At 36.7% G+C, this 12,471-nt stretch overlaps 1 protein-coding gene across 2 annotated transcripts in view; it reads left to right on the top strand.

The window, feature by feature from the left end:
* Positions 1 to 1,423: 1,423 nt before the first annotated feature.
* Positions 1,424 to 12,471, top strand: part of kdm6ba (lysine (K)-specific demethylase 6B, a) — a 103,563-nt gene continuing 92,515 nt past the window's right edge. Inside the window, exons 1-2 of one of the 2 annotated variants that reach the window (XM_062994286.1) lie at positions 1,424 to 1,701; positions 9,665 to 9,877. The gene's annotated coding sequence lies outside the window, so the exon portion shown is untranslated. Of the gene's footprint in view, positions 1,702 to 9,637; positions 9,878 to 12,471 lie in introns of those variants that run through there. The other variant, XM_062994287.1, reaches the window with a different exon arrangement.

Below are 12,471 nucleotides of genomic sequence, written 5' to 3'. Positions count from 1 at the left end.
TCTACATGATTATAATAGTTTACGTACATGAATTATATTGCATTATTGTAAAAACAATGTCCACAATTCTTTTTTTATTTGTTTGTTTATTGGTAAATAGGCATAAACCCTCAATATACATTGTTTTAAGATTGTTGGTAAAAATTGAATAATAAAGCTAAATCAATCGTCCTTAAATACACCAATCTATCAAATCTGGTAACCAAAAATCTGCATAATCACCTGATGAGACATTTTCAATATTATAGTTGGTTCACAGTTGACCACAGGGTATGGCTATGGCAGTTGATTAACAAATTCCAGGTAACTTCTTAGTTAATAGGGTTAATATAATAGATAAAATTGTGCTACCTCATGCTTAAATAGTCAAAAGTGTTAGTTATAATAATAATAATAATTATTATTATTATTCATCTATTTATCATTAAATTATTTATTTTTAATTCAACTAACTATTTTTTAAGCTGTATATTTGAAGTCTTGGTTCTCTGGGTTTATTTTTTTAACAATGTGTCAGTTTTTTTTGCTCATTAGTGGTTCAGAACCTAAATCTCTGTAAAGCTGCTTTAAGACAATGTAATTAAAAATTTTATTAAAAATATTGCAGGAATTTTAACTGGATCTGGCATGAATACTGTTTATGCAGTAACCTAATTAAAAAAATTACTTGAAGTCTGTCAAGAAATATGATTACCTCTTATAAAGCTAAATAAATTGTTTATGATATAACTATGCTATAAATGTATTTAAAGTTAAGCATTTAGGCAACCCAAAACCATATAGGACACATCCTACTTTTTAAAAGTGCATGGTACAGTTAATAGAAAAGCAAAGGGAAGTATAATAAAGTAAACCATTTATTATATTTTCAGTTTTCGTGAATAATTCCAGCATTAACAAGGCAAGCTTAGGAAGCATGATGAGGATGGATCAGACTACACTGGCGCGTCACTGCGCCTTATTCTAGAAGGAACCGAGCGATCCCGAAAATTTGGGAAGTCGGTGTGTCCCCTTGAGGAGAGAGAGAGGCGGGGCAGTGCTAAGACTCGTCCACCGAAAATAACCTGCAAGGGAGAGGCAGGAGGAAGCGCGATCTGCTGTGAAACATTACTGCGATTGAGAAAAGCTGCTTAGAAAAGCGGTATAGAATTGAAAGTGCGCAGTTTGCACCCGTGTTTGTGATCGCGGGAAAGCAGGCGTCATGTCTGCTACACGGTTTCATGGAGCTACATGCAGGACTCAACCCGCGTCGCTTACCTCTGTCTTCTGAGCATGGACACGGATTTCTTCTCCTCATGACTGACTGACCCGGGCTCGTTTTTTAACGCATTGCATTTGTGTGAAGCCGCAGTGAATTGTAACTCATGACGCAGCACGATGATGGGCCTTATTTTGGAGGAAAAAAAAATACTGATGTGTGATCAGTGATGTTTGTGTTCATGTGTGTTAGTGTGAGCGTGCTCACATCACCGATCACGGCTCTTCTGTACCTGGTCGGAGTGCGTGTATAGTTAGTATTAGTAGCAGTACTGGAAGATGGATGTTGACTGAGTGTTGTGACTTTAAACCTGATCAGAATGTGCGCTGCGTGTCAGCAGGACGTTCACTCGGCGCGGGAGAAGAAACTGCGCAGTTGCATTTTGATTTTTACAATGAGCAGAAGCCAGCCACCTCCCAGATCAAACCTTCACCAATTCTCAGGTAAGCTTAGCACTTTTGAACTCCGTAAGCACCGCGTTTACTGTTAACATCAAGCGGGATTTACAGGGCTCGGTTTGTGACGTAACAATTATTGTGCAACATGAAGGGGAAAGCGCGCGGATGAAGCCGCTCTTAATGCTCTCATCCAGTCTTTATTAGCTGGAATTAAAACATGCACGCGTTAGTACTTCTATTAAAGCTTTTTCTTTACGAAAATCTCAAGCGTGTAGCCCGAGAGTTAACGTGCAGTTTTGATATGACTGGGTTCAAAAGTTGACATCTCTTCCAGTAATATGGAAACTGATGAGCTCATGCTGTAGTTTGTTTTAACTGGTGTACAGGAAGCCAGTGGGAGTCAGCGTTACATTATTGCATAGAGGGGCGCACATCTGCTCTCCTCCATGTGTTATAAGAGCCTGTAAAGCCTTATATCCATGCCATTGCTTTGGTGTACTACCTAACATGCTTTTTTGACTTTATAGATAATTAATAGGGAATAAATATGATTCAGGGCTATTCCCAGCATAAACGTACTGTTGAATTTTCCTTCCCATATGACATGTGGGGAAGTTGTGGCGGGTAAGCTGAATTTCCAGGAAGGACATTTGAATCTTTTTTTTTTTTTTAACCATGTTTTTCTCCCTTTTTTGCTACGTCACCGCCCCTTTTTTATTGCTTTTTTTTCTTACACCGTTAGGCGGCGCTGTGACACAACTAATAATTTATCCTCCCATCTTTTTATCCTTTTTACACTCTGCTGCCTACTGCTTTGATTTTTCGTGTTTATCATGTACGTCTACCATACAGGTGAACCATATATACAGTAGTATACATACAGTATAGACTGTTAGAGCAGTAGTCTTTTTTTTTTTTTAAGTCTTTCCCTCAATTTTTCTCCCCTATTCTAGTCGTGTCCAATTACCCTGATTGCGTCCTCTATACTGGTTCGACCCTTCACCGCTGACTGAGGACGCCTCTCAACTGACTTGCGCCCCCTCCGGTACGCAATCAGTACAGACTGCATTTTTCACCTGCAGGAGTCGAGTTCATACACTAATGGACGCTGTGTACGGAGGGTCACACCCCCATCAGCATTATTCCTCAGCCCCGTGCAGACGCCATCAGTCAGCCAGCAGGGGCCGCAGTTGTACCAGTTATGAGGACCTATGATCCGACTCCAACAGTCAATCGTTGTTCATGCTGCCGCCCAACCCAGTCGGAGAGGTAGAGTCGAGATTCGATGCGATGCATTCAGAACCCCAACTCTGGTGCACTAGCGTACTTTACCGTCTTTAAATGTAGGCCCTAAATTTATCTGTTCTTCCAATCTCCCATTACTGGTAGCTAGCCAAACAGCCTAGATAAATAAATGGATGGATAGAAAGCCTTTATTTGTTATATACAGTATACATATACAGACGTACAGTACAATGAAATAATTTCTTAGTGTATCCCAGTTGGTTTGGAATCTGGGGTCAGAGCGCAGGGTCAGTCATCGTACGGCGCCCCTGGAGCAGGGGCCTTGCTCAAGGTGCCCAACAGTGGCTGCATGGCAGAGCTGGGATTTGAACTCTCAACCTTTCAGTTGATAGCCCAAAGCTCTACCAACTAGGCTACCACTGTCCCTATTTCCCTACTAGCCTATTTACCTTGTTGGCCCCTGACTCTTAACTCTTGGGTCCTCCTGGAGACCTGGGTTTGAACCATGCAGTGGGTGAACTGGTTGCTCTAAATTGGCAGTAGGTGTGAATGTGTGAGAGTGTGTTGCCTGTGTGATGGATTAGGCTGTGTCAGAACCCATTGCAGCCCTGAGCAGGTTGAATAAAATTTAATGAAAGAATTACCAGACTCTTGGAGGGATTATGGGAAATATGTCAAGGCTGTACATCAATGACTGTAATTACAATACAAAGTTATTTAAACTGATCTAACGGATCACCAGACTGATCTCTGATCAATATGATGCAACCTTTTTATGCTCCTAATTGGTGTAAGTGTATTCCTGCTTTAAAAACACTGACTGGTTTGTTTGTAGCTGCTAAGAGGATCTCATTGATGTTGAGAGTTACAACAAGGTTTAGAGAATAATTTGTATCACCTATTAATTTCCAATGATTATTTTTGATCTTTCTAACGAGTTTCTTTAAGTCATTTAGCGCAAAATAAGTCCAAATCTTTGTACATGCCACAATAAGGTTTTGGAGGTAGACCTATAGAATATGTATTTTTCTGTTTTGTAATACTCTGTATAATACATTTATGTAATCAGTGTGTCTGTCCCCATACCATATAGTTGGTCAAAATTTTGTTTAAGGTTTGTCTGTCCAAGCATTCAGATCAACCATCATGACAGACTTTTCCCACTCCAGTTAAATTAAATATCCACATACAGCAAGCAAAATATCACTAAGACTAGCAATAATATTCAGTCCTTCTGACTTTAGGATCATTATATCTTGTTAGCCAACAAATAGTTTGTGATCATTAAAAAAACCTGCATGTTTAGATACTTTTAAACTTAAGATTATGAAATTACGATTTATTACATACACAGCTATATACTGTATACGAGTTACAACCTGGGAATAAACATGCATTTACTCTTGACTCTTGAACTTGGATTTAACTGCATTGTTTACAGTACATGAAAATACCCAGTGTGCAAATGTACAAAGGAATGTGAAAGTGCAGTGTTCAGGTGTCTTAAAGGAAATTAGGGCTTGTTTATGCTTAGTGTAGCATCCCCCTTTAAATGATGGCTTGAGACTTGACTGATGGTATAAATTGCATTTATTGCTTCTCCTTGAATGCTAACATTAAATCTTCTGAGCAATCATACAAGATAAACCACCGTAAGAGCGCAAAGAAATAAAACATACAAACAATTGGCACGACACATTTTGCTATAACAACCTTTCCGTATAAACATGTCCATAAGCACATAAACTAACATAACAAATCTTTACATACTTTTACAGACATACCAAGTCTCCTGGAAGTTCCGGGAGTCTCCCGCATATACATAGCGGCTCCCTGATGCCCACAAGTCAGATCAAATCTCCCGGAATCTAGAACGAGCGGCCAAGAGCGCGCACACACACACGCACGCAGGCGACACAGACTTTTATCTCCGTTCACAGACTTTTATTAAATCCGTTATCTGATATACAATGTAGCGCACTGTGTAGGGAACATAAATCAATTGTCTAATATGCGGTCTAGTGCACTATGTAGGGAACATAAATCTGTTATCTGATATACAATCTAGCGCGCTGTGTAGGGAACATAAATCTATTATCTGATATACAATTACAAGCACTGTGTAGGGAACATAATTAATGACGTAATACACTACCTAGTGCACTATGTAAGGAACACAAATCATCATCTAGTTATACTTTCTAGTGCACTATGTAGTGAACATGAATGCATTATCCAATATACTATCTAGGGCACTATGTAGGGAACATAAATCTGTTATCTGATATACAATTTAGTGCACTATGTAGGGAACATAAATCTAGTATCTGATATACAATTTAGTGCACTATGTAGGGAACCTAAATCTATTATCTGATATACAATTTAGTGCACTATGTAGGGAACATAAATCTGTTATCTGATATCCAATCTAGCGCACTGTGTAAGGAACACGAATCATCATCTAGTTATACTTTCTAGTGCACTATGTAGTGAACATGAATGCATTATCCAATATACTATCTAGTGCACTATGTAGGGAACATAAATCTATTATCTGATATACAATTTAGTGCACTATGTAGGGAACATAAATCCGTTATCTGATATACAATTTAGTGCACTATGTAGGGAACATAAATCCGTTATCTGATATACAATTTAGTGCACTATGTAGAGAAAATAAATCTATTATCTGATATACAATTTAGTGCACTATGTAGGGAACATAAATCCGTTATCTGATATACAATTTAGTGCACTATGTAGGGAACCTAAATCTGTTATCTGATATACAATTTAGTGCTTTATGTAGGGAACCTAAATCTGTTATCTGATATACAATTTAGTGCACTATGTAGGGAACCTAAATCTGTTATCTGATATACAATTTAGTGCACTATGTAGGGAACATAAATCCGTTATCTGATATACAATTTAGTGCACTATGTAGGGAACATAAATCTATTATCTGATATACAATTTAGTGCACTATGTAGGGAACATAAATCCGTTATCTGATATACAATTTAGTGCACTATGTAGGGAACATAAATCCGTTATCTGATATACAATTTAGTGCACTATGTAGAGAAAATAAATCTATTATCTGATATACAATTTAGTGCACTATGTAGGGAACATAAATCCGTTATCTGATATACAATTTAGTGCACTATGTAGGGAACCTAAATCTGTTATCTGATATACAATTTAGTGCTTTATGTAGGGAACCTAAATCTGTTATCTGATATACAATTTAGTGCACTATGTAGGGAACCTAAATCTGTTATCTGATATACAATTTAGTGCACTATGTAGGGAACATAAATCCGTTATCTGATATACAATTTAGTGCACTATGTAGGGAACATAAATCTATTATCTGATATACAATTTAGTGCACTATGTAGGGAACATAAATCCGTTATCTGATATACAATTTATTGCACTATGTAGGGAACCTAAATCCGTTATCTGATATACAATTTAGTGCACTATGTAGGGAACCTAAATCTGTTATCTGATATACAATTTAGTGCACTATGTAGGGAACATAAATCCGTTATCTGATATACAATTTAGTGCACTATGTAGGGAACCTAAATCTGTTATCTGATATACAATTTAGTGCTTTATGTAGGGAACCTAAATCTGTTATCTGATATACAATTTAGTGCACTATGTAGGGAACCTAAATCTGTTATCTGATATACAATTTAGTGCACTATGTAGGGAACATAAATCCGTTATCTGATATACAATTTAGTGCACTATGTAGGGAACATAAATCTGTTAACTAATACACTATCTAAAGCATTATGTAAGAAACATAAGTCTATTATCTAGTACACTATCTAGTGCACTAAGTAAGGAACATAAATTATTTTCTAATATACAATCTACTGCACTATGTAGGGAACATAAATCTATTATCTTTCACACTATCTAGTGCACTATGTCGTACACATTAATGTTATCACCCATAATCCTTTGGTGTGTGGCAGAGGTTTTTAGCTTGGGGGGTCGAGGTCCGGGTCCGGGGGTACCTCCCTGAAATGAGTTTTTGCAACCTGGGATGTCTGCTTTTACAAACATACAAAACTTTACACCTTTACATCACATAACGATAGTTGAGAAATGTTAGCTTTAGCACTCGCGCTAACGTGCGGATTCTTCCGACAAACGGAAAACGCGTTGATCAGACTTTACTTAAGGATAATATAAACATACTAATTAACAATACAACATAACTTACACACATTGTGCCTCTTAAATGGGGGCTAAAACCATATAAAAGCTGCTTTATTCTCTTTTCTGCTTCTGCTCTGCCGCCAAAACTAATCCGTTTTTAACCGTTAACCTGAGATCACCTGATTTCACAATAAAGGTCCCTCACACAAACATATGTGGTGGCAATAAAATACAATATATATGTTCACAGGCAATAAAATACAATATATATGTTCACAGGCAATAAAATACAAAATAATTAGCACTTACTAAACAAACACAAAAACCTTCTTATTCCTTTGGGGTTATTTACACTTAAAAAGGCCATTATTTCTAGTCACTAGTAATTGGCAAATATTTTATGGGCAGTGAAGAGCACTTCTGGTTTTGTTTACATATATTTTCATATATGTATCCTCTTCACATTTACTCTTAACATTTCTAAGAATAAACGAGGATGTCTTAAAAATCAAATCATGAGGGGAAAGTTAAAAAAATAATATTAGGCAAGGCAAGGCAAGTTTATTTGTATAGCACCTTTCATACACAGTGGCAATTCAAAGTGCTTTACATAAGGAAAAAAAAAATTAATTAAAAGCATTAAAACATTCCTGAGATCTAAAACCTCAGAAAGACTTCTTGCAAACATTTAGTTACAATTAAGAACATGAAATTCAAACAAGAGAGATAAAAAAAATTAAGGACATGAAAAATTAAAAGAAAATATTGTAAAGTATAACCTACAATTTAGGGAATATGAAATTAAAACAAGAGAGATAAAAATATAAGAACATGAAAACTAAAAGAAAATATAGTAAAATATACACTACAATTTAGAAGAGCATGAAAAACTAAAACTAAAAAACTAAAACTATTAGAACTTAATTGCTAAGTCAATGACGGCAATGACAGCTTTGAGTTGTCTTGGGTAAAAAAAAAAACACGTGTGTGTGTGTGTGTGTGTATGGGTCATGGTTGAAGCCCTGTGATGGACTGGCACCCTGTTCAGGATATTCCTGCCTTGCACTCCGTGTATTATGGTGGAATCAGATAAGCAGCAACCCTGACCAGGATAAAGCGTTTGATTAAAATGAAACTGCAGTGGTTGAATACTTTTTACCCTCCACTGTTTGTTCACCAATACATATTTGGTTCACACATCTTCTCACCACAACTTTAGTGGTAACCCAAGGAGAAGTAATGAATAGTACTGTAATATGAGCAGTGTTTTTCTAAAACTAGTTTCACTAATTGTGTTTTTTTTCCCTAAAGCTGTCTTTTTTAGAGTAGGTTTTCTACTACATAATGTACCATAAGTATTATATTGCAGTCTTTACATACTGTATACATTTTTTATATTTGTACCTATAATGTAGGCCGGGTAGCTATGAATCCTGGTCACTGTATGGCAAAGACTTAAACCTTACTTTTCCAGTAAGAACCATCCTAAATCACTTTCCAAGCCCCTTATCTGTTCTGGGTGAATGCAGTAGTCCCATCATTTAAAGGACGTTTTACACTTGTAAAGTGTAGTCGAGAGGAAGATGGTACACTTCAGTTTCATTTACAGCTTTATCAGGTTCCACAAGGCTGGAACACCATGGACTGGGCGCCAATCCATTGTAGGACTTCGGCCATCCCCCGTGCTCATAGATGAGATAGAACCTGGAGTATAAAACATGGTACATTCTCATATTAAAGTAGTCCCTAGCTTGCCATATTGCTGTTGGTTACATCATCCACTAGATGGAGCCACTTGTTTTGGCAAAGAGAATCTTTGGCAAATAGTATCTACAGTACATATCTACATTGAGTTATTTAAGCTGTTAAAAAAAGAAGCTTTCTAAGATTCTCAGAGACTAAACTGTTTAACAACACTCAAAGGGAAAAAAACTTATCACAATAACGAACACCTTAAACAACCCTGTTTGTACAATTGGTTTTATAATACACGATTGGAATTGCAAGCAAACATCACAGAGCAGGTGGGACACACAGGAACATGCTGTCACACTAATGTTAAGGAAGGTCAGAGAGAAACTTTTAAAATTATTTTATTTGCCAATAATCTAAATCTGGACATTTTAATAAAGCAGTAATCTCAGACAGTCAGAAAACCTAAATGCTAAAATGTATTATGAAACTGAGGGACTCCCAAAATCCTGAATTTTGATTGAGGATGGTTTGCCACTAGAAAGCAAAGAGTTTCCCATCCATCCATCTTCTGTTTTACCACCGCTTTATCCTATTCAGGGTCGCGGTGGGTCCGATTTACTGGGTGAAAGGTAGGAAACTAGTAATATACATAACTTACTCACACACACAAACTCATACCTAGGGCAGTTAACCTGAGTGCATGTCTTTGTCTTAATTATCAATACATTGTTTATTTTCTTATGTTATTAAAGTTTGCTGAAAAGATAAATAAATACAATGAAGAGCTAAAATGGTTTAAACTTGGTTGGCTTCTGATTTACATGTGAAATGATTATCATGCCTGAAACGAATTAAACGTTCCTTCTTTCTGCAGTGGACGAAAAGACAGCATGGTTAAAATTTGGTTGGCCGACATGAGAGCTGTTCTGGGTCAAAAGACGTGGCAGTCATCCTGAATAGTGCACCTGCTTCAAAAATGATAATCAGCACAAGCAATCACAAGCTGCGCTATTACAAAGACTGAGGCTGGTGGAGGCTTTTAACCCAGTCAAGATGGAGGAAGCAGAATGGAGCAGCGGTCTTACAGGTGCTGTTTTTAAGTATTAATGCACTTCAAAATATGCAAGTATGTTTTTAAGATACTAGAACCAGATCAATGCATCAGCTCTGTAAACAGTGTTATAAAATATTACACACACAACACACACAGAGATTAGCCAAACCATTAGGACCACTCCCCTAATATTCTGTCAAAACAGAAAATTCGCCAAGAAATGGACTCCACAAACGATTTGAAGAAGTCCTGTGGTATCGGTTATCAAGACATTACCAGCAGGTCCTTTTCATCCATTTTCATCCATTGTGAGGAGGATTGTCCACAAATAACCAACACATGCGACTGGCTATCCACATGATCTTGGACAAAACAGTATTCTTTAATTTCTCCAATGTCCAGTTCCAATGCTTGTAGGTCCGCTGCATGTGCTTTTAACAATGGACAGTTAGCATGGGTACTTTAAATTGTCTGCATCTACACAGCCCCCTACACAGAAGGGTATTACTATTATCTGCAGTTCTAGCCACTGTAGCTCTTTTGTTGATGTGAACTAGATGCCGTAAGTCTTTATGTCTTGTGGCATCAATGAGTCTTGCCTGCCTAAAAACCTGTGTGTGGTTTGGGGCTTGTCCTTCCTCAGACCACTGTTGGTAGGTACTCACCACTGCTGTCTTTGAACACCCCTTGCTGTTTCAGAGGTACTTAAACCCAGCTGCCTGGCCATAACCTTTTAGCTATTATCAAATGCATTCAGGTCTTTGTCTGCTGCATTAAACACATAAACAATTAATAATTAGCTACCAACATTTTACAATAAAATTGTAATATCAACAAGGAAAGATAATGGTGGATGATAGCGTGATGGTGTGGTGATGCTTCAGGGCCTGTGAGACTTGCCATGTTTAACAAAACCATGTATTCCATGTATTCTGCTCTCTACCAGACAATCCTAAATGTCTGATCAGTATTCAGTGATCTGTCTTCATACTTGAAAGCTTTTTAGTGTGTCTGATTTAAAGCAAATAATAATGGGCCAAACATTTTCCACACTGATGGGAAAGACTTATGTCCAGTTATTGTAACTCTCTATGGTTGCAGTTGTTGCTGCCGAAGTTTTTATTATTATTTATATTCTTTTTTCAATGGATAATCTAATTTACTGTTTGACAAATGAAATTGTTGTTTTGTGTGTCAATCTGAGGATTGAAAACAGTTAATTGCACCAAATATTTACAAAGAAAGGAAATTAGGAGGAGCAAATACTTTTTAACAGCACTGAATGTGTTGTTGTACTAAAGCTCAGATGTCCGTTTAAAACAGTCTGTCAAGTCTATCTTTTTAACCTTTTGATGCACAAGCTAAGCAAATCCCTTCTAATGCACAACATGGGTCAAAAATGACCCATATTCATCCATTCAAGAATATTTTTATATGGACATTTGTCAGTTATTCATGTATTTGCTGTCTTAGCTAATAAAAGCTATCTATACTAGAATATGTAAACAGCTAGCAAGCAAATAGTATTGGACATATACAAGATTCAAGAGCCTAATCTTTGGTTGTCTTTAAAAAGATCAGTAAATATGTTTTTGACTACAAACACTTACAAATGTCAGTAGTTTCTGTCAAATTCCATAGTAAATACATAAGAGTCATTTTTGACCCATGTTGTGCATTAGAAGGGTAGTGATACAAAAATGATTTTTTATTAAAAAAGCAAAAAATATAAAACTGAAATAAGGATTTGTGATTATCAAAAACAAGTTAATTGAAAAATTCATAGAAGCTTGAATGATGAAATTAATTTATTGCAAAGATATAGAAAATAAAAACTCAGTTGGGTCACTTTTGACCCAGGTTGTGCATCAAAGGGTTAAACAGGATGAGACAGGCCATGATGGTGTTGATGACTGATGAATAAACAGACTTGGCTTATGTGTTACTGTATCCACTGCTTATGTGCTGTAGTAGGATCTGTTACATCTGGTTTGATATCTCCTTTGGCAGTTGCTTTTAACTTTATAGGCTTCATAGTCTTGTTATGTAAAACAGATGTTATTGTAATACAGATTTAATTAGATGTTTAGAGATGTTTGAACCTATGTGTGTGTTAAAAGTGAAAGTCAGCAAGAGAAAGATGCCCTGTTCAGTGGTTGCACTGATTTGAATGGGAACCAGTAAAACAGGTACTTAAAACACAAACCTACACTCTGAAAGAAGTTATTAGACACACCTGGACATGTCCTGGCATATATTAGTGACATGTTTAATCTGTCTTTCTTGTTCTACCTCTTTTCTGCCAAAATATATGAAGTGCTTTAGTATATACAGAGAAAATAAACACTTAGCACACACTGGTTTTTTACATGTTCTAGACTGTTTTAGTAAGTCTATTCTAAGCAAATTCAGTATAATTGAAAGGGGCATTTTAAGTTGGGGCACTGGAATTCAGATTGGTTTAATTATTTAGTCTGGCTACTTGACTAGAGATTGTGTGTCCATGTGATGTAGAACACGTCGTTTCGAATCTCTGCTATACCATCTGGCAGGCTGGGTGCCTACATGAACAACAATTGGCTGTTGTTCATACAGGGTGAGAAGCCAAACCAGAGACTCCTCATAAC

Source organism: Trichomycterus rosablanca, chromosome 4 (assembly GCF_030014385.1).
Source record: "Trichomycterus rosablanca isolate fTriRos1 chromosome 4, fTriRos1.hap1, whole genome shotgun sequence".
Classification (NCBI taxonomy): domain Eukaryota; kingdom Metazoa; phylum Chordata; class Actinopteri; order Siluriformes; family Trichomycteridae; genus Trichomycterus; species Trichomycterus rosablanca.
Note: the sequence above shows the minus strand (reverse complement) of the source record. Positions and strands in the feature narration are given on the sequence as shown.